This window comes from Canis lupus, chromosome 15 (assembly GCF_048164855.1).
Source record: "Canis lupus baileyi chromosome 15, mCanLup2.hap1, whole genome shotgun sequence".
In the NCBI taxonomy this organism is placed as follows: Eukaryota; Metazoa; Chordata; class Mammalia; order Carnivora; family Canidae; genus Canis; species Canis lupus.
Genome location: NC_132852.1, coordinates 31,252,026 through 31,272,801, shown reverse-complemented (window position 1 = coordinate 31,272,801; position 20,776 = coordinate 31,252,026). Strand labels below are relative to the sequence as shown.

Here is a 20,776-nt window from a genome sequence, read left to right as displayed (position 1 = left end):
GAGCAGAAAAAAAAATCTTTGCCAGGACTGGGAACCCAGTGCCTCAAGTAGAAGTGAATTGCCAGAACATAGGTTGTTGTATGTTTCTTTTGAACTAGGAATATGTAATCCTCTACCATATGAAAATTTAAAGAAATCTCTCCTCTTTTTTTTCTTTAAAGATTTTATTTATTTACTCATGAAAGACACACAGAGAGAGGCAGAGACATAGGCAGAGGGAGAAGCAGGCTCCATACAGGAAATCTGATGTGGGACTTCATCCCAGGACTCCAGGATCACACCCTGAGCCAAAGGCAGACACTCAACCATTGAGCCACCCAGGGGTCCCAAAATCTCTCCTCTTTCTTGCTGCCTTTTAAGATACATACCTCTTTCTGGAGTACCTTATATAACTTCAAATATGAATCAGGTTAACTGATCAGCTTCAGTAAGGGCTCACTTGTGGAAAAATGACAGAAGGAAAAGATACAGAGAGAAAAATATAAGTGAATGCAGTTATATTTTTTAAAACAAAATTAGCAGGAATGAGTTCTTTTCAGTGTTTGGAGTAAGAAATGGTATTCCACAAAATAAAACCAAGATAGGGCCACATGTTCCAAAGGACTGTTGTTTTCATAATCTGAGGAAGAATCTATGAACTAGAATGTTTCCCCTATCAGTTCATGGCTTTGTAATAGATGAAAATGTTGTACTGATAGAAGCCCCACAACTGATTTTATCTATCCAAACCCAAATGTCCTTTAAGGTACTACAAACTAAAGAATCTCAAAGAATGCTTAGCAAACTTTCTCCTGACAATGATAAAACATAAACCATACTTCTGGGATGCAAGCTTATTTTCCGATAATTTCAAGAAAGTCTTGGCAAGGTACAGAAGGATTATTTTTGGAAGAAAGGTCTGCTCTGTGTGATGTTTATGCAGTTGTGTGAAAGGGAGATACATGCCATTAGACATAAATCACTTGATTTGCTAAACACTAAACCTTCACATTCAAGCCACTTCATCTTTCTTAGTCCTTCCTCTTCAGAAGATTGTAAAGGGATGACTATTTTTAATAATCTTAGTTTTACAATAACCTGCAAATTTTTCCTTTTATCTTTAAAAAAAATGCTTCTATCTATAGCTTCCCCATCCTGTTCTTACATACCCTGGGAAAGTAGTCTAGGATGGATACATGGCATTCGGGAGAAGAACCAGGACATTCACTCAGGAAATCTTTGGACGCTTCTCTGAAGAATCACTATAATTCTGATCTTCCTTTGTGATTTCTTGTCACCATTTGAATAAATCTCTCCTGGATGTTTTCTTTAAAGAAAAAAAAAAAAAAGATGTTTTTCAGTTTTCAAAGGAGCAATATGTATTGATTATCAAGGACTGAGGAAATTCAGAAAAGCAGGCACAGGCATATATACATGCAAAAATTTTTGCGATTTTATCTTTCAGAATTAACCACTGCTAACATTAGTGCTTAGTGTACCAGACTTTTTCCCTGCATATGCACACATGCACACGTGCACACAAAATCACCCATTATACCATCATGTAATCACTTAAACTTAACCACTGTGGAAATTATAAATAGATTTTTGATAAGTCTTACATGCATACACACCCACTTTAGAAAATTGGGGACATACTCAAGATACTCAGTTGTTACTTACTTTTTTCCACTTATGCTGTATCATGTTTCAAAGTCCTTACTAGGGTCCTTGAGTTAAATGATGTAAATAGAATGTAATTTATTTGATCTCATGTTGTCTTCAGATTTTCCACTATTATTAATATCATTGAGATTAACATTTTTAGAGATAAGTCATTACACACATCCAATTTATTCCTCAGGATGAAAACCATTGCTGATTAAAGCTATGCACATTTTAAATGTATTTGAACAAAAATGTATTTGGAATAAGATCTATCAATATATATTCCTAAGAAAAATCTGAATACCATTTTTCTCATTCTCACAAACACAGAGATTATCTTCCTTTACTCTTGAATGACTGACAGTTGAAAATGGAAACAATTATCATTTAAGTTACATTTAAAGAATTACTAGTGAAATTGAAATTTTTTGTCAAAATTTTTCATTGTTGATTTGTATTTCTTCTTTGATGAATTGCCTCTTCATGTCTCATCAATTTGACCCACTTTTGTCTTTTTTTTAATGGTTGATTTTATTTAAATAAACTAACAAGATATTGGCAGCAATAAGTATAGCTCTGTAAGCCATGCTGGTTAATGCACCACCTAGGAACTTACTTTCTACCTGTAAATGAGGGACTTAGGGCTCCTCTGGCTACTGACCATCATATATGGGTGAAAAAAGAACATGTTTTGAAGTTTCTACTAGAAAAAAAATATTTTATAGGGCTTTCTATTCTAATACCTTAAATCGAGTACATTTCCTTCTGTTTCTACTGGAGTGTAGCCCCTCTAATGTCTTCTCCAGAAAACAAGCAAACACGACCTAGAAACTCTTGGAAAATACTACCAGAAATCTCAGTTTCTGAGTTCTCTTAGTTTCAAGCTGTTTCCTTAACATTTTGAGATGGCCTCTATGACTTCTTTTCCTTTTGAGAATTTGTGCTCATGGATATATTTTACCAAAAAGGGAGAGATGAACAGAAGTGCAAATTATTTTTTTCCCCTTGTACTAGGCTTCTGCTATTTCTCCTTCTTGAATTATGGTGCAATTTTGCCATGAGAAGTGATTCTTGGTTCCTTTCTTTCCTTGATTTCTGTGTCACAAGACTATGGTATCAAAAATTTAAGGTCCTGTATATTCCATGAATAATAGCATAGTCGATGAGATACAATGACCTTTTCAGTATTCTGTATTGTGACTAGCTATAGTCAATCCATTCATTTCACTCTTTTATAGCCTCCCTGAGCTTGAGAGCAGACAGTGAAATGGCTATCCGAATCAAAATATGATGTGCCAAAAGGTCAAGATAGTAAAGTACACTAGTATATTTCATAGAATATATTATGGCATTAAAATCCTAATATCCTGCCCTGGTGCCAGAATCTATAATGGGAAAAGAAAATGGCAGTTTAGGAATTTGCCCTTGTGAAAACTGGAATGAATCCAAATGGATAATGACTATTTCTCATCTTAGTTACAGTGAAATTTTATTTCTTATATTCAAAAGTCTGTATATGGTGTTACATTTTTAAAAAGCATATGTGTTGGGGGTTTGTTGACACATATAATCTCACCATTGAAGGTGAGAGAACTTGTCTCCTCTTTAGCTCCTGCCATATGGTACATTATTTCTTAGAGTTTCCCATATTTTTTTAATTTCATCTCACTCTTAGAAAAAAAGAAGTGTGTTTATCTGTGTATCTGAAGACAGATATACAGAGATAGGTAGTTAGAAAGACAGATAACACCACTGACTTTCTTATTTATTTCCTTTGCTTTTTACATGTGATAAAAAAAAATCTTTTTTAACTTCATTTTCCTAATGATACTCCATACAACACCCTAAGATTAGAATACTAGCTCAAGGGTGTTGCTTTCATTTTTTTCTTCTCCTAATATTGTGATAAATCTGAATTTCAGCATGCTTTTATCTAGGAGCATTTCAACCAAAAAATATCAAGTGTTGAGCCAATTCTACAATGGTTTAAGGAAAAATTATCTTTTAACTAGATGTTATAAAATTAATTCAGAACAAAAATTGCTCCCGAATCCATATTGAAAGTTATATTGAATCAGAAAAGTCTGGTAGGTAGGTCTTTTTATGTGTTTTATTCCCAACACTACACACACACACACACACACACACACATGCATACATATATATGTATACATAGGTACACATACATACATATATATGAGAGGAAATACACTTGTTTTATTTGTTTCTAATAGAGTCAAATATTTGCAAATTAAATTCCATTTGAAACAACAAGGGAGAACTGGGGAAAGAGATTCAAAATTATAATTAAGAAAGGAAAAATACTTATTAAGCTTGTCTTACCAAGACTCAAGTTCAATATTCTGTTTTAAATAATCTATAATTAAAGGATTGTGCCTAGTTTCAACTTTTAATTTTTTAATTTTTAAAATTCCATCAACTTTGAACCTACTCAAGGAAATACTAGTCTGAACCAATATTATGGCAAAAATAGATAAATTATATTCATGCTATGTGCCTGAATAAGAAGAAAAATAATCATCTTTAGATTATTCATATAATTGATATAGTCAAGATCATGGACTTTTTCCTTGATCCCATTTAAGCCTATTTTGATAAATGGCAAGCATTTGTGGCCACCAATGACAATATCAAACTACTAGTTGGGTACAATCCCAACTTCTCTGCCTCATTTTTTGACTCTTGCTTAAATAGTCAACGAGATGATTTTCTACTGCCATCCTTGCTGCTGACCACTGGCTCCCTCGCTAATTGTGCAAAGACAAAGGTAGAAGAAAAATTATCTTTCAGTTCTGTTACTTTCCTTAGCACATACAGAGTAATCTGCACAGAAACACCTTATGTTTCCAAGTTAGCCTGTTTGGGGAATGCATATGTTAAATATCCTACTAGTGGAAAGACAGTGACCACAGGGAAAAAAGTAAGAAGGAGGAGGAGGAGAGGAGAGGAGAGGGTAGTGGTGGGGGAAGTGCAGGAGAAGGGAGGAGGGGGGAGGAGGAAGAGGGAGACGGGGAAGAGGGAGAAGAAGGGGGAGGGGAGGAGAAGAAAAAGGATGTGAAATTCTCAAAGATAGGCCCACACTTCACATCACTGAAAGGGAATATAGAAGTTTAAAATAGCTGGCCAGCTCCTCCACAATGCCCTAAAAATAGGGTCCTCTTGGTTTATGGTGTCACTTTATATAATTTACTTTGTACTCTGATGAAATAGGATAATAGATATTTTTCAGATAACTGACAAATACTCCTTGATTACCACACTTTAAGAAAAATCAATCACTTGGCATGAAATCCTTAGAAAACTACACTCTGGTTACCTATCCTTTAAGCAAATGATTCTGTGAATAATGACTTCCCTTTGGAAATGTCAAGTGGTCACTCTGAACATGCCCTGTGGTGAAGCGAATGACTTTTTGAAACGTTTTAAGCAGACTGCTATATTTTGATGCTCTCACACTTGAGATATACAGAGATACTATCTTCTGTCTACACGTGCTATAGAGGAGGTTCTCTTTCACCAAAAGGTAGATGTCCTCTCATCTTTTTTTACTTCTTAAGTCTTGGTCTCCTGCCAGCGGTTGAGTCTCTGATGTAGAGATATGTGAAGAATTCCTGTATAACCCAAACTCCCAGGTAGGTACATCATTCAAAATCTCTAAGATATGTTCCCTAAATATTTGTTCAGTATTTATTTAGACATCAGGCTGAATGATGCCATAAGGAAGCACAAAGAAAGGAGCTCACCTTTTTCTTCTGTTATCCTGACTCTCACTTGCCCATCAATTTTTGTATCTTATTAAGCAACTTTTGCTTTCTATTATAGAAAAGTGGTGTGAATGAAATGGCCAGATATCTATTATTTACATTTAATGATTGTAAACAGGTTGCCATTTCTGCATAATCTATTTTATTGTGCTGCTGTATTTTGAAGTAAATTGCAGACAGGAGGCACTTCTGCCGTCTTTGTTTTAACATCATCTTCATAAAATAAGGAAATTCTCCTGTGTTAACACAAAATCTTTATTATACTTAAGATGCTTAAAAATATTTTGGGGTGCCTAGAGGGTTCAGTCAGTTAAGCATCTGCCTTAACTGGGGTTAAGGCAGTTAACCCAGTTAACATCCTGGGGTCCTGGGATCAAGCCCTGAGTTGGGCTCCATATTCAGCAGGGAATATGCTGGAGAATTCTCTCCCTCTCACTCTGCCCCTCCCCCTGCTCTCTTTCTCACTCTCTCTCTCTCAAACAAATAAATAAAACCTGTTAAAAATAGATTTTAAATGGTCATCTGACAGGGTGCAGCTTCCCTTGGTGGTGGCTTACACATAAATCATTTATTACCCAAACATACATTTTGGAGTTCTACTTGAACTTGAACTCTGAGGCCAACTCCAGCCTCTCAAAGCTGTGCTCCTATCTTCAAGGAGTGCTCCTTCTGGGGAATGATCCTGGTTAGTGAGATCATCTCATTGCTCTTCAAGCTCAATAATACTTTAGTGTAGCCTAGCTAGGGCCCCTGAACCCCTCTCTCTTTGTCATCCTAGGTTTTCCAGGAGAACCATCATTTTATTTTGGGGAAAGAAGTCACCAGAACTCAGAACCATAACTGGAGTTTAGGAGACTAAGAAATGAAACAGGGATGAAGACATATGTTGTGATCAAGCCCATAAAGTGGAAAGAAAGCTACAACATTTAACATCTGTGCAAAGGACTCCTGCACATGGAATTCTAAGTTTTATGAGTCAGCTGCTTAAATAAACCACAATATGAATCTTAGATTTCTGGTCAAAATGAGTTTCACAGCCTCTGTTGCCTGAGCAGTTCGCTCTGCTGTTCTTCCTCTCTGGCTGCAGTTTCAGTGTTTTTACTGGGAGCTGAAACCTCGTGCACCAAATGCTAACTATAGGCATAAAAAGCGGTCATGAATCCAGGCAAAGACAGAACATATCTTCAGGGTTCTGTGCCCTGAGATGTGCAGTGAGAATGGAAATTGCAGGTATTATACACATTTATTCCTAAAGGGAACATGAATTGGGAAGAGCAGAAGCTGCCACCAAGACCCATGAGAAGATAAAACATTCTTTTCCATCTAGAGGACAAAAGCTGATGTTCACAGTAAAGATTTCCAAGAAGTAAGCTAATCAAAATAACTATAGCACTGTATGCATTTGTGACGATGATATTAAACTCTATGTTTTACTGATGGCAAATTGGAGATATTTTTCCTTTGAAAACTAAATATTCCATAGTAATGATACTCAACCAGAGTCACCTTATCTGCTAAAGGATCAGTGGAAAAGAAACTGTGAGAGCAGAGGGTGATCCACAGAGATAACAAAATATTGAACATAGTTTGCTGCCTGTTTCAGTACAGAAGTAAAAATGAATGACTATTTTAATGAGGATGCATGTCCTCATAAACATTGTCCCATCAGGAAAGTCAAGGTGAAAAGAATGTCATATATTATTCTATAGATAATCAAAGAGGATCAACATTGCCCTGATTGTATTTAAAATCTAGTCTTTTGGGGGTACATGGGTAGCTCAGTCAGTGAAGCATCTGCCTTTGGCTCAGGTCATGATCCCAGAGTCCTGGGATTGAGCCCCACATTGGGCTCCCTGCTGAGTGGAAAGCCTGCTCCTCCCTCTCCCTCTGCCCCTCCCCAACGCTCAGGTGCTCTCTCTAGCTCTCTTTCACTCTTTCTCTCCCAAATAAATAAATAACATCTTAAAAAATAAAACGAAAAAAATAAAATTTGATCTTGTAGTTTACTAGTAGTATAATATTGAATAAATTACTGAAGCTTTTTAAAAATCTCAGCTTTGTCATCTGTAATATGGATTATCTACCAAAGAAGTGATTGTGAAGATTCACTTAGTAAATATAAGAAAGGATATTTTACAATACATGTTGTTTCTTTTTGGGGATGGTGGGGAGGCAGGAAGGTGTCAGTTTGGTATTTTATCACTCTGTCAAACATTTATGAGTGCCTCACTGGGGCAGCCAGACTCCAAGATAATCCCAATAATCCCTACTCCCTGGCATTCATGGCCTGTATAGCTACTCCCACAATGAATAAGGCCAACCTCTTTAACACTAGGATACTGTTGTAGTTGAGAGTGTATGACTTCCAAGGCTAGATAATGAAAGACATCATGGCTTCTGCCTTACTCTCTCTTGGAGCACTCTGAGGAAAACCAAGTACCATACTGTGAGGACACTCAAGCCATCCTATAAAAAGACCCACAGGTCAAGGAACTGAGGCCTCCTGTCAACAACCATGTAAGTAAGCCATCTTGGAAATTAATTCTTCAGCCCCTGTCAAACCTTCAAATGACTGCATCCTAGGACAAATTCTTGAGTACCATTTCAGGAAAGACTCTGGGCCAGAATCACATAGCTAAGCCACTCCTGAATTCAGGACTCACAGAAATCACAAGGTAATAATTGCTTGCTATTTTAAATCACTATATTAAAGTAATTTGTTAAGCAGGAATAAATAACGAATGTACCTCTTATCTTCTGCTAGACTGGAAATGAGTAAGATCCATGTGATCTTGTTACAACATGATCAAAACTAGGTATCAAGATGTTTTCACTTTGATTGAGTCCTAATTTCATTAAATGGATTTGTTATTATGCATGGCAATATTCCCTTTCAGGAATAAACTACCTAGTTTAAAAAGATGATAGGAAGTAGGAGGATTGAGAACTAAGAGAGCAGGTAGGTTGAAAGCAATTGAAGCTGTAAAGGTAACATAGAACAGAATCTGTGGGGCACCTCGGTGGATCAGCAGTTGAGGATTTGCCTTTGGCTCTGGTCATGATCCCGGGGTCTTGGGATTGAATCTGGCTTCAAGCTCCCAGCGGGGAGCCTGCTTTTCCCTCTGCCTATGTCTCTGCCTCTCTGTCTCTCATGAATAAATAAAAAATATTTTAAAAAAAGAAAAGAATCTGGGAAACCACTGATCAGTAGAAATTCTAAAGATAAGACTTCTTCATATTAGAGCCTATGATAACATATGTCAGCTAGGCATTCAAAATCATCTATTTAAGAAGATTTGGTGAGATAGTTTTTGGCAAAGAATATTCCAGGATTTACATGTGCCTGTGGTGTGCCAAGTCCTCATCACCCATCACTCCCTTTGGGATATATGTTCAGTGGTTCTGAAACTGTCTGACCTCCAGACACAGCGGGGTCAACCCACTACTGACACTAAATGAAGGCATTCTGTGCATCCTTTGCAGAGCCCCTTTCTTTACCCACAAGCCAAGAAATCTGAAGAGTCATATGGATTCAAGTGCCTCAGGTACTAGTCAGTTGCATAGTATTATCCTGAAGAAATTTTCTTTTTTGAAGACTTCATTTTAGGGGTAGTTTTAGGTTCACAGCAAAACAGAGGAGAAGACACAGAGATTTCTATGTATCTCCTGCCCCCACACATGCGTAGCATCTCTCATTACTAGCATTCCCCACCAGACTGGTACAGCATTTGTGTATCACGGTTCCTCATTTTGGCCATTCTAATAGGTGTATAGTGGTATCTCACTGTTTTAATTTTCATTTCCCTGATGACAGATGTTGATCATCCTTTCATGTGCTTATTTACCATCTGTATATCTTCTTTGGTGAAGTGTTTGGTAAGGTCTTTGCCTCATCTTTTAATTGGGTTGTTTGATTTCTTATTGAATTTTAAGAGTTCTTTGTATATTTCCAATAATAGTCCCTTATTAGGTGTGCTCTTTGCAAACATTTTCCCCCAGTATGTGGCTTGCATTTCATTCTATTGACATTAGCTATTGCACAGCAAAAAATTTTCATCTTAATGAAGTCCAGTTTATCAGTTATTTCTTTCATAGATTATGCCTTTGGTGTTGTATCTAAAAATCATCATCATACTCAGGATCATCTACATTTTCTTATGTTATCTCCTAAGACATTTATAGTTATGTATTTTGTGTTGAGGCCTATGATCCGTTTTGAGTTAATTTTGTGGAGGGTGTAAGAACTGTGTTTAATTCAATTTTTTTTTTTTTTGTATGTGGGTATCCAGTTGTTCCAATACAATTTATTGAAGAAACTATCTTTGCTCCATTGTATCCTTTGCTCCTTTGTCAGATGTCAGTTGAATATCTTTATATGGGTCTATTTCTGGGCTCCCTTTTCTGTCCCATTCATCAAGATGTCTCTTCTTTTGCCAATATCTCACTATTTTGATTGCTATAATAATCTTATAGTAAGTCTTGAAGTCAGATAGTGTTAGTTCTCCAACTTGTTCTCCTTTAATGTCGTGTTACCTATTTGGTTCTTTTGCCTCTTCATATCAAGTTTATAATCATTTTGTCAATATCTACAAAATAATATGCTGGAATTTTTATTAGGATTGAATGGAATCTATTGATCAAGTTGGGAAGAACTGACATCTTGACAATATTGAATCTTCTTATCTATGAACATACAATATCTCTTTCTTTACTTGATTTCTTTCATCAGTTTCATAGTTTTTCTAAAATAGATTGTGTACATATTCTGTTAGAATTTTTACCTAAGTATTTCCTTCCTCAGGGAGGCAGGAATGCCAATATTTTTAATTTCAAATTCCATTTGTCATCAGCGTTATAGAAGAAAGCAATTGACTTTTGTACATTAACTTCGTATCCTACAACCTTGGTTTAATTACTTAGTTTAGGAGTCTTGGGGTTAGTTCTTTCAGATTTTCTACATAGATGATCATGTCATTTGTGAACAAAAACATTTTTACTTATTTGTTCCTCACTTGTATATTTTTTATTTCTTTTTCTTGTTTGGTGCATTACCTAGAACATTCCATTACAATGCTGAAATGGAGGGTGAGAGGGGAAATCTTTGCCTTGTTTCTGATCCTAGCAGGGAAGCCTTGAGTTTCTCACAATGAAGTATGATGTTAGCTGTAAATTTTTAAATATATTCTTTATAAGTTGAGAAAGTTTCCCTATCTCCCTTTCTTCCTTGTTCACTGGCAGTTTTTTTTTTTTTTTTAAGATTTTATTTATTTATTCATGAGAGACAGTGACAGAGGAGACTTAGGCAGAGGGAAAAGCAGGCTCCTCACAGGGAGCCTGATGTGGGACTGGATCCCAGGACCAGGACCATGCCCTGAGCTGAAGGCAGATGCTCAACCCCTGAGCCACCCAGGAGTTTTTATCATGAATGAGTGTTGGATTTTGTCAAATGCTGTTTCTGTGTCTATGATATAATCATATTTTTGTTCCTTAGCCTGTTGATGTGATAGATTATAGTAATTGGTTTCTGAGTGTTGAATCAGCCTTGCATATCTGAAATAAATCCCACTTGGTTAGTGGTAGATAATTCTTCTTATGCATCTTTAATTTAATTTGTTAAAATTATGTTTAGGACTTTTGCATCTATATTCACGAAAGATACTCGTTCATAGTTTTCCTTTCTTAAATGTATTTGTCAAGATTTGGTATTTGGGTAGTTCTGGCCTCATAGATTGAGTTATGAAGTAGTTCCTCTTCTTCTAGTTTCTAGAAGAGATTATAAAGATTGGAATCTATTTACTCTTTAGATGTTTTGTTGAATTAGCTATCCAGGTATAGTCCTTTGTATTTTGGAAGGTTATTCATTATTAATTCAATTTATTTAATATATACACATCTGGGATCCCTGGGTGGCGCAGCGGTTTGGCGCCTGCCTTTGGCCCAGGGCGTGATCCTGGAGACCCGGGATCGAATCCCACGTCGGGCTCCCGGTGCATGGAGCCTGCTTCTCCCTCTGCCTGTGTCTCTGCCTCTCTCTCTCTCTCTCTCTCTCTGTGACTATCATAAATAAAATAAATAAATAAAAATAAAAGCTTTAATATATACACATCTATTCAGATTATCTATTTTGTTTGGGTGAGTTTTGGTAGATTGTATCTGTCAAATAAATTGGTCCATTTCATCAAGTTTATCAAATATGTGAGCATAAAGTTGTTCATAATATTTATTATAATTTCAATGGCCATGGGATCAGTAGTAATAGCTTCTTTTTCTTCTTTTTTTTCATTTTTGATATTAGTAATTTGTGTCTTCTTTGTTTCTTAGTTAATTTGGTGAGAGTTTTATCCATTTTACTGTGTTTTTTTTTCAAAGAAACAGATTGGTTATATTGATTTTCTCTTGATTTTTCTATTTCCACTTTCATTGATTACTGCTCAAATTTTATTGCATCTTTTTTTTTTCTGCTTACTTTGGATTTAAATTCTCTTCTTTTTCTAGTTTCCTGAGGTGGATACTTATATTATTAGTTTTAAATACATTTTCTTTTCTAATACATGTATTCAACACTGAAAATTTCTCTCAAAGAGGCAGGGCAAGATAGCAGAAGAGTAAGGTCCCCAAGTCACCTGTCCCCACCAAATTACTAAAAATTTCCCTCAAAGAACTGTTCTTTTCTGCAGTCCATAAACTTTGGTAGGTAGTGCCTTAATTTTAATTTACTTCAAAATACTTTTAAATTTCTTAGGAGTTTGTCATTGACCCATATGTTATTTAAAAGTGTATTATTTAATCCACAAGTATTTTGAGCTTCTCCAGCTCTTTTTGCTACTGATGTTTTTTTTTTTTTTTAATTTTTTTTTTTTATTTTTTATTTATGATAGGCACACAGTGAGAGAGAGAGAGAGAGGCAGAGACACAGGCAGAGGGAGAAGCAGGCTCCATGCACCGGGAGCCCGACGTGGGATTCGATCCCGGGTCTCCAGGATCACGCCCTGGGCCAAAGGCAGGCGCTAAACCGCTGCGCCACCCAGGGATCCCTGATGTTTAGTTTAATATCCTGTGACCAATGAGTGAATCTTGCTTAATTTCTATTATTTGAAATTTGTTAGGATGTATCTTATGGCCTAGAATTGGTTGTATATCTTGATAAAAGTTCCATGTGAATTTAAGAAGAATGTATATTCTGCTGTTGTTAGGTGAAGTAGTATATAAATTTTAATTAGCTCCACCTGATTTGTGGTGCTGTTCAGTTCAACTCTATCCTAATTGATATCTGCCTGCTGGATCAGTCAATAGATACAACAAAAGTTTGTGGAAATCTCCTAGTATGTAACAATGAACTAACTCATCTATTTCTTCTTGCTGTTCTATCAGTTTCTACCTAACATATAATGATGCTCTGTGATTCAATGCATACACATTAAGGATTGTTGTCCTCTTGAAGACTTTACCCCTTTTATCATTACTAATGGCCTTCTTCATTTCTTGTTATTTTCCTTTCTTTGAAGTTAACCTACTCTGAAATTAATATAGTATTCTGGCTTCCTTTGATTAATATTTGCATGGTTTATCTCTCTTCATCTTCTTACTTTTAATCTCCTTGTCTTTGTATGTAAAGTGGATTTCTTGAAGACAACATATTTGGGGTTCTTTTTAAGCAGCACTGACAATCTCTTTAATTGATGTATTTACATTTAAAATAACTAATGATATAGTTAGATTAATAGCTATAATATTTATTATTGTTTCCTATATATTGTCACTGTTCTTTGTAATTTTTTTTGTCTTTACCCTTTCTCCCTTCTCTGGTTTAAATTGAGCATTTTATAGGATTTCATTCCCTCTCTTTTCATCATATCAAATTTTACTTCATTTTTACTACCTTTAGTTGCCCTATGGTTGCAATATGCACTTACAACTAATCCAAGTTCACTTCAAATAGCACTGTACCTCTTCAGCAGTAGCAAAATATCCCTATAACAGACTATTTGTGATTCCTCCCTTGCACCTCTTATAATATATGACATTAATACATTCATTCCACTTTTTATAAGGTATACTCACTGACTATATTGTTGCTACTGTTAATTTCAAGAAATTTATCTCTTAGACCAACTAAGAATAAGAAAAATACTTTATTTTACTTTCACTTATTCCTCTTGAATGTTCTTTCTTTATGTAGATCTAAGTACCTGACCTATATAAACTTTCCTTATTTCTGCAGAACTACTTTTACCATTTCTTACAAGGTAGATTTCCTTCTGAAAAATTTCCTCATTTTTTACTTAGTTGAGAAAGTTTTGTTTCTCTTTCACTTTTTTTGTGCTTTTCTTTCAAGTATAATTAATGTACAGTGTTATATTAGTTTCAGATGTTCAATATAGTGATTCAACATTTCCATACATTTCTCAGTGCTCATCAAGGTCAGTGCATGTTCATTTGTTTTGTTTCTTAAATTCTACAAATGGGCAAAATCATATGTATTTATCTTTCTCTGACTGATTTATTTCACTTAGCATTATATGCTCTAGGTCATTTCATATTGTTGCAAATGGTGAGATTTTATTCTCTTTTATGGCTGAGTAATATTCCATTGTATTCATATACCATATCTTCTTAATCCATTAATTAATAAACACTTGATCTTTTCATTTGTTGTGTCAATTTCACTTTCTTTGCTTTATCATTTGAAATGCTTTATCATTTTCAGAGTATAGGCATTTCACCTCCTTAGCCAAGTTTATTTCTAGGTGTTTTATTATTTTCTTGTGCAATGTAAATGGGATTGTTTTCTTAATTTCTCTTTCTTCTATTTCATTACCAGTGTATACAAATGCAACAGATTTTTGTATATTAATTTTGATCCTGCAACTTTCATAAATTCATTTATCAGCTCCAATGATTTTTTTGGTGGAGTCTTCAGATTTTTCTATATATAGTAATACCATATCATATGCAAATAGTGAACATTTTACTTCTTCCTTGCCTATTTGGAGACTTTATTACTCTTTTTGTCTGATCTCTGTGGCTAGAACTTCCAATATTACAGAAATGGTGAGAGTGGACATCTGTATTATTCCTGACCTTAAAGGAAAATCTCTCAGTTTTTCATCATTGAGTATGATGTAAACTGTGGGTTTTTCATACATGTCCTATATTATATTGAGGAATCTTTCCTCTAAGCCTACCTTTTGGAGAGTTTTTACTATAAATGAATTTGTCTTTGTTAAATGTTTTTACTGTCTTTATTGAAATAATAATGTGGTTTTTATCCTTTCTCTTTTTTTATTCTTTTTCTTGTTAATATGATGTGTCATGCTGATTCATTTTTGAATATTGAACCATGTTTACAACCCAAGAATAAAATCCCACTTGTTTGTGGTGAATATTTTTTTTAATATATCATTGAATTCGTTTTGCTAATATTTCATTGAGGATTTTTGCATCTATGTTTATTAGAAAATTGGACTATAATCTTTTTTCTGAAGTTTCTTATCTGGTTTTCATATCAGGATAATTCTGGCTTCATTGATTGGATTTAGAAGCTTTACTTCCTCTTCTGATTTTTGAAATAGTTTGAGAAGAATAGGTATTAGCTCTTCTTTAAATATTTTGTAGAATTCACCTGTGAAACCACTTATTCCTGGACTTTTGTTTATTGGGATTTTTTTATTACTGATTTAATTTCATTATTCATAATGTTCAGGTTTTCTATTTCTTCCTGATTCAGTTTTGGAAGATTATTTGTTTGTAGAAATTTATCCATTTCTTCTAGGTTGTCCAATTGGTCAGCATATAATTTTTCATAGTATTCTTCTGTAATTCTTTGTATTTCTGTGGTGTCAGTTGTTATCTCTCCTCCTTCATTTACAGTTTTGTTTATTTGAGTCCTCTTTTTTTCTTGATGACTCTGATTGAAGGTTTATTAATTGTGTTTAATTTTCAAAGACACAGCTCCTGGTTTCATTGATCTATTCTATTCTTTTTTCTAGTCTCTATTTCATTTATTCCTGCTCTAATATTTTTTTTTTCTTTCTTCTACTAGCTTTGGAATTTTCTTCTTTTTCTAGATCCTTTAGATACAAGTTTAAGTCATTTATTTGAAATTTTACTTGCTTCTTGAGGTAGTGCTGGATTACTATAACTTTCTCTCTTAAAACAGCTTTTGCTGTATCTCAAAGATTTTGGACAAGTTGTGTTTTCATTTTCATTTGTCTCCATGTATTTTTTACTTCTTTGAATTCATGGTTGAACAATTCATGATTTAGTAGTCATTATTTAGCATTCATGTACTTATGTTCATTCTAGATTTTTCTTCTGATTGATTTCCAGTTTCATACAGTTGTGGTCAGAAAAGATGCATAATATGATGTCAATCTTTGTGAATTTATTGAGACTTGTTTTGTGGGCTAACATGTGACCTATTCTGGAAAATGTTCCACATGCCTTTGAAAAAAATGTGCATTCTGTTGGTTTGGGATGGAATTTTCTGAATGTATGTTAGGTTCCACTAGTCCAATGTGTCATTCAAAACCACTGCTTCCTTGTTGATTTTATGTCTGGATGATCTATCCACAGATGGAAATAGAGTGTTAAATCCCCCTACTGTTGTATCACTGTCAACTTCTCCCTTTATGTTTGTTAAGAGTTGCTTTATGTATTTAGGTGCCTCCATGCTGTGTGCAGTAATACTTATCATTGTTATATTCTCTTGTTTGATTGTTCCTTTTATCATCATGTAGTGTTTTTGTTTGTCTCTTTCATTAGTCTTTGTTTTAAAATCTATTTCACTCAATATAAGTATTGCTCCCCAGGCTTTCTTTTCACTTTGATTTCCATGTAAATGTTTTTCCATCCCCTCACTTTCAATTTACATGTGTCTTTAGGTCTGAAATGAATCTCTTAAAGATAGCGTATAGATGGGTTTATTTTTTTTTTTTTATCCATTCTGTCACTGTATGTCTTCTAATAGGAGCACTTAGTTCATTTTCCACTTAGTCCATTCAAAGTAATTATTGATAGATATGTCCTTATTGCCATTTTATTACTTGTGTAAGGGTTGTTTTTTAGTTCTTGTCTGTTACTTTGTTCTCATGCTCTCTTCTCTTGTGGTTTGATGACTTCCTTTATTAATATGCTTGTATGCCTTTCTCTTTATGTTTTGTATATCTGTTACAAGATTTTTATTTGTTGTTACCATTAGGCTCATCTACAACATCTTATAGACTGCATAGAACAGTCTATATTAATGGGTTGCTTAAGTTTGAACCCATTCTAAAAGAACTAAGTTCCCCCCTACAGCCTACATTTAATATTTATAATGCCCTACTTTGCATCCTTCAATTTTGTGAAGTCCTGGATTTATTTCTATAGAGAAAAATTGATCTTATTGCTTTTGTGCTTCAAACTCCATACTAGTTTTATAAGTGACTAATATGCTACTTTTATTATGCTTGTATTATCCTGTGATTTATTTTCTTCTCATAATTTTATTACTCTTGACGATGGCCTTTTATTTTCACTCAAAGAATTTCCTTTAATATGTCTTGTAAGTCTGGTTTGGTGATGATGAACTCCTTTAACTTTTGTTTGGGAAATTATTTATTTTTTCTATTTTCAATGATAGTCCTGCTGAGTATTATTGGTTACAGGGGTTTCATTTGTTTGTTTGCTTGCTTTTATCATTCCAGGACCTTGACTATATCATGCTACTCTTTTCTGGCCTGCAAAGTTTCTACTAAAATATCAGCTGATAGCATTATGGTGTTTCCCTTGTATGTAACTGTTTTCTTTTCTCTTGCTGCTTCTACAGTTCTATTTGTATAACTACTTTTGCCATTTTAATTATTATATGTCTTGGTTTGGACCTCTTTGGGTTGGTTTTCTTGGGATCATTGTGTGCCTCATGGATTTGAGTATCTCTATCCTTCCCCAGATTGGGGAAATTTTTAGCTATTATTTTTTTCATTTTTTAAAAAGATTTTATTTATTCATGAGAGATACACAGAGAGAGAGAGGCAGAGACATAGGCATAGACAGAGGGAGAAGCACGTTCTTTGCAGGGAGGGGGAGGTCCATGTGGGACTCGATCTCTGGGCCCTGGGATCAGGACCTGAGCCAAAGGCAGATGCCCAACCACTGAGTCACCCAGGTGTCCCGCTACTATTTTTTCAAATGCACCTTTTTTTGCCCCCATTTCTCTCTATTTGCCTTCTAGGATCTCGAAATGCAAATATTATAATGCTTGATGATGTCATAAAGTTTTCTTAATCTAATCTCTTTTTTTATTATTCTTTTTTCTTTTTCCTATTCAGCATGGTTGCTTTCCATTACTCTGTCTGCTAGCTCACTGACCCATTCTTGAACCCCCTAAAATCTACTAGTAATTACCTCTAGTATATTTTAATTTCAGTTATTGAGTTATTCACTTCTGAGTGGTTCTTTTTTATATTTTCTGTCTCTGTGGAAAGTTTCATTAAGATCCTCCACACTTTTCTCAAATCCAATGAGTGTCATTATGAACATTACTTTGAATTCTTTATCAGGCATACCATTTATCTCTGTTTCATTTAGCTCATTTGCTGTTGTTTTGTCCTATTTTTTTTTTTCATTCAGGACATATTCCTGTCTCCTCATTTTGTCTAACTCTCTGCGTTTGTTTCTATGTGTTAGAAAAGTTGGTTTTATCAACTAATCTTGAAAGTACTGGCTCATGAAGAAGAGGTCCTGTGGTGCCCTCTAGCACAATGACACTGTTCACCAGAACCAGGTGCTTCAGGGGTGTTTCCAATATGGGTGTCATGCACTGTACTGTTGTGTCTGAGTTATGCTTACCTTCAGTCCAGTTGACTGCAATGGCCTACTTTGCCTGTTGTGAGCCAGGTTTAGTCCCTGTGCTGTTAAGAGGCCAGTCTGAGGCTGCTGTGGGCTTAGAGTTAGACAGTGTCAGGTCAAACCAGATGCTTGCCCTTAGCCGATACGCAAGGGCTGCAGTTGCACGAAACTTCAGGGCACTCTCTCTGCCTTATCCCCTGAGATTTCGTTGGTGGGTGGGGCCAGCAGTCAGGCCAGATACCTGTTGATCAGCAGGTCACTCTCTGCATTGCTAGTTACAAAGTTCATTTACTGGGACTGCAGTAAAACTTGTGTGTGTGTTTGTATTTCCCTGTCCATAAGGCAGGAGTCACTTTGGGGTGGTGCAGGTCCCTGCTGGGTCTGCTCACAGAAACAGGACATGGGCTGTTTGGAGGGACTCCTGTTATGTGGAGTAGAATGGATGACGAAGATCCATAGGAAAATACAGGGGAGAGGTGGGTGATGTTATCAAGGTAAATGGAGAGTGTTTCTGCTGTTTCTTGCAGGTGTCTGGCTATCTAGGGTTGGGCAGGGAGAGAAATGGTGCCTGCCTGCTCTTTTATTCTTGAGAAAGTCTTCTAAAGATCTCTGCCCCTCCAGCACATGCTCTGAGATTAATAAATAAATCTCCTTCAAATATACCCCAGGCACTCTTCAAACTATAGCTTCTATGGAGTATCTCAGCAGGGTTGTGTACACTGGCACTTTAAGGATGGGGACTCAGTTTCCTATTGTTCTCTAGCTTTCCCAGAGCCATGCCTACTGATTTTTTAAGTAGGCTTACAACCAGTTAAGCCTTGCTGGTTGTAAAAACTTACAGAATTACACCCCACTGTTTTTCACAGCCAAATGTTATGGGGCTTCATCTTCCCGGTACAGATCCCTCATGTCTGGGGTACCCATTATGGATCTGATTCCCTCCTCCCCTGTGCTGTAATGTCCCTCATGTTTGTGGTTAGTCTTGCCTGGAGTTTTGTTCCTGATGGCATCTCTGCCTCTCCTACTTTTTTTCGATGTTTTCTCTACTCTATAATTAACTGTGGGAAGTCTGTTCTGCCAGTCTCTGGGTCGTTTTCAGGGTTGGATTCACTGATGTATCTATGACCTAGATGTGTCATGGGACAAGGTGAACTTAATATCCTCCTATCTGTGAACTTCCTAGAATATCCCACTTTTTAAAAATTGAAGTACGGTTGACACACAGTGTTACATTAGTTTTAGTGGTACAACACCGTGATTCAACAACTATACCTTGTACTATACTCATAACAAATGTAGCCGCCATCTGTCACCATACAACACTATTACAATTCTACTGACTGATTCTCTATACTGTAACCTATCATCTGTATGGTTTATTCTACTTCCTTCACTTTTGGAGTATTATTGTGCTCATTGCAGAATTATAGATTGTGATGTTTTGTTTTTCTTTTCAAAATTTTCAGTATTTCATATTACTGTCTTCTCGTGAATGTCATTTATGAGAAGTTTGATATAATTCTTATTCATGCTCTTCGATAGTTAAAATGTTCACTCTTCTCTCCCTTCTATACTTTCTGTCTTCTTTCAAGATAATCTGTATTTGAGTATGATACCTATTTGTATAGCTTTTTTTTTTCTTTTGTATTTATCAAGCTTGGTGATATCTGAGCTTCCTGGATTTATGGTTTTTCATTTCTCATTAATTTTGAAAAATTCTGAGTAGAACCAAAGATGGCAGGAGAGTAGGGTCCCCAAGTCACCTGTCCCCACCAAATTACCTAGATAACCTTCAAATAATCCTGAAAATCTACGAATTCGGCCTGAGATTTAAAGAGAGAACAGCTGGAATGCTACAGTGAGAAGAGTTCACGCTTCTATCAAGGTAGGAAGATGGGGAAAAAAGAAATAAAGAAACAAAAGACATCCAAGGGGGAGGGGCCCCGCGAGGAGCCGGGCTAAGGCTGGGGCGAGTGTCCCCAGGACAGGAAAACCCTGCCTGGAGAAGCAGGAGCTTCACCAATCTTCCCCGACAGAAAGGCCCTTGCAGGGAGTTAGAGCAGGATCCCAGGAGGGGCGGGGATGCCCTCAGGCTCCCAGGGACACTAACAGAGCACCTACGCCTCAGCGAGAGCGCAGCCACACACGCAGCCAAGCTCCCTAAAGGACTGCAGCACGCGCAGGTCGGCCGGGAACACATCAGAGGCGGCTCTGGCGGTGGCTCCATGTTGAGGGGGCGGCGCAGCCGAGAGCGATTCTAACAGTGCAGGCCCTGGAGCACAGGGCACCAGGGACACAACCCAAGATCCGGCGCTCCCCCTGGACAGGCAGAGGCCAGGAGGGCACAGGACATCAAGGACGCTCCTGCCCCGAGCTGAGCAGATCAGCAGCCCTGCCCCTGGAGCATCCAGGCCCCTGTGGACTGAGAGCTCTGTAGTTACCGCAGGAGCTGACTCTAGGGCTGGAGAGCTGGCCACCACCACTGTTGTTGTTCCTCCTGGGGCCTCACAGGA

At 36.3% G+C, this 20,776-nt stretch overlaps 1 long non-coding RNA gene across 1 annotated transcript in view; it reads right to left on the bottom strand.

Moving 5' to 3' along the window:
* Window positions 1-223: 223 nt before the first annotated feature.
* Window positions 224-20,776, bottom strand: part of LOC140605514 (uncharacterized) — a 29,530-nt gene continuing 8,977 nt past the window's right edge. Inside the window, exons 2-3 of the long non-coding RNA XR_012008170.1 lie at window positions 1,149-1,306; window positions 224-438 (exon numbers count right to left, since the gene is read on the bottom strand). This is a non-coding gene — a long non-coding RNA (uncharacterized lncRNA). The remainder of the gene's footprint in view (window positions 439-1,148; window positions 1,307-20,776) is intronic.